Consider the following 2,881-nt stretch of genomic DNA (forward strand, 5'->3'; position numbering starts at 1 on the left):
AGATAATTTTAATTATGAAGAATGATAACTGTTTAAAGTCATGTTTGCATAAAAATAAGAATTACATTCTGTATAAATCTCATGTCACGTTTTATATTAGATCTAATACACTTGTGGTATAGCCATCAGGTTCATAACATATTTTATTATTTAACTTTACAGAGAAATAACCTCAGACCCACATCTATTTTACAGCTGAGCCCATACCATAACTTGCATTTGTTGAAGATAGGCCGTTGTGAATAATTTAGCTGATACCTGAATAAAGTCCTCAGGTATCATGTCGTCAAGAGGTGTTGATCATGAAGGGTATGTGCTGGTTAGATACAGTATCCCCATTTCAAATTGAATGAATCATAATTAATATTGTACCAACAGCGCCACCTAATAAAACCAAAATCTGGTGCAGCCAATAGACAAGAAATCTTGCAATGGTGCACATGTAATTACTTATTAAATAAGAACCAATCAAGTTTTTAATGTAATTTATTTCACTGTGATGTACATTTTGATTAATTATTCTGATACATATCTTTTCTGAATTCTCCCTGGATGAGACAAACTGATAAAAGAAGGAAGAATATATAAAGAAAAGAAACATAGGTAGAGCAAGAGTTAGAGGAAGAGGTAAGAAAAGAAGAGAGAAGGTAAGAGAGGTGAGAAAAGAAGAGAGAAGGTAAGAGAAGGTGAGAAAAGGTGTGAGGCAGAGAGAGATAGGTGAGACTGCGTGTGTGCGTGTGTCCCAAGGCACATCATTGTGAGGTGTGTGTGCGCCAGCAACAATATGTACAAGTCAATGAGTTTGTCAGCTCTCACGTGGATGCACTGAGAAGGTCCTGCCGTGTAGTTCTGGGCTGATCCCGCACCTTCCTCATGATCATTGATGCCCCACAAAGTGAGATCTTGCATGGAGCCCCAGACTGAGGGAGATTGACCGTCATCTTGAACTTCTTCAATTTTCTAATAATTGCTCCAACAGTTGTTGCCTTCTCATCAAGCTGCTTGCCTATTGTCCTGTAGTCCATCCCAGCCTTGTACAGGTCTACAATTTTATCCCTGATGTCCTTACACAGCTCTCTGGTCTTGGCCATTGTGGAGAGGTTGGAGTCTGTTTGATTGAGTGTGTGTACAGGTGTCTTTTATAAAGGTAACGAGTTCAAACAGGTGCAGTAAATACAGGTAATGAGTGGAGAACAGGAGGGCTTCTTAAAGAAAAACTAACAGGTCTGTGAGAGCTGGAATTCTTACTGGTTGGTAGGTGATCAAATACTTATGTCATTCAATAAAATGCAAATTAATGATTTAAAAATCATACAATGTGATTTTCTGGATTTCTGTTTTAGATTCCGTCTCTCACAGTTGAAGTGTACCTATGATAAAAATTACAGACCTCTACATGCTTTGTAAGTAGGAAAACCTGTAAAATCGACAGTGTATCAAATACTTGTTCTGTATGTTAAGATCCTTTTTAATAATGTCTGTGTTTCTACTTCCAATAGCTGTTCAAGCAGCTGTTTCAAAGGACAGGATTATGGTGACAAAAAGAAGCTTCACCAAATGCTTTGGTTCTAACCTTTGGAACAACTGAAAGGCCAGTGCCATTAGATATGAGGGACAGACATGGAACACATCTTAAATGCATGTATTAGGATGCAAGGCCATTAAGTTCTTTAAATTATTCTATCCTATAACCAATAGGTGCAGAAACTTAAAAATGGGTTATGTGGTCTCTCCTTTTGGCTTTGTTAGTACCCGTGCAGCAGCAAAATGCTTATTTGCCATTGATTCATGTTTTTTGTTAGACTAGGGTTAGGGTTAGCGCTATGTTTGGAGAGGGGACTAGAAAGCCTATAGTGAACAGAATACCATCCCCACTGTGAAGAAGGTTGGTGGCTCACTGATGTTTTTGGGGGTGTGTGAGCTCTAAAGGCACCAAAATCTTGATGGCAAGATGAATGCAGCATGTAATCAGAAAATACTGGCAGATAATTTGCATTCTTCTGCACGAAAGGTGCGCATGGGACGCTTGGTCTTTTCAGCACAACAATGACCCTAAGCACAAGGCCAAGTTGACCATCCAGTGGTTACAGCAGAAAAAGGTGAATGTTCTGGAGTGACCATTAATCTCCTGACGTAGAGAGATCTCAAACGTGCAGTTCATGCAAGATGACAAATGACTTTGCATGACCTGGAGGCATTTTGCCAAGATGAATGGGCAGCTATACCACCTGCAAGAAATTGGGGCCTCATAGACAACTATTACAAAAGACTGCACACTGTCATTGATGCTAAAGGGGGCAATACACAGTATTAAGAACTAAGGGTATACAGACTTTTGAACAGGGGTCATTTTTTTCTTTGTTGCCATGTTTTGTTTAATGATTGTGCCATTCTGTTATGACCTACAGTTGAATGTGAATCTCATAAGAAATAAAGGATGTGTTTTGCCTGCTAACTCATGTTTTCTTTATAAATGGTACATATATTACCAATTCTCCAAGGGTATGCAAACTTCTGAGCATAACTGTAGATAACTACCAATGCTAGGGCCTTCACAACTTTCAAAAAAGGAATTCTGTAGCTAGTTAGCCAAAGTTAAACTAACCTGTATACATGTAGGAATGTTTAACGGCAGACTGAATATCCTCTGATTACATGCAAAGTCCTTTGTTGTTTGCATTTAGTCTGTTGACCTGGTTTACAATGTGTCTTTTCGCTACCGTTCACACTCAAGGATTTCAATATTCCAAGAATCTATGCATCAATATGTGTACAGTTGTTTTATACAAGACGAGCTAGCATTTTCTTTCTACCATTGCATTGGCACTGCCATGAAATGCCTCAATTTTGCCTGAACGTTTTGAACAGTATCAAAGTCTGG

The sequence above is a fragment of the Esox lucius genome, chromosome 20 (genome assembly GCF_011004845.1).
Source record: "Esox lucius isolate fEsoLuc1 chromosome 20, fEsoLuc1.pri, whole genome shotgun sequence".
Taxonomy (NCBI): domain Eukaryota; kingdom Metazoa; phylum Chordata; class Actinopteri; order Esociformes; family Esocidae; genus Esox; species Esox lucius.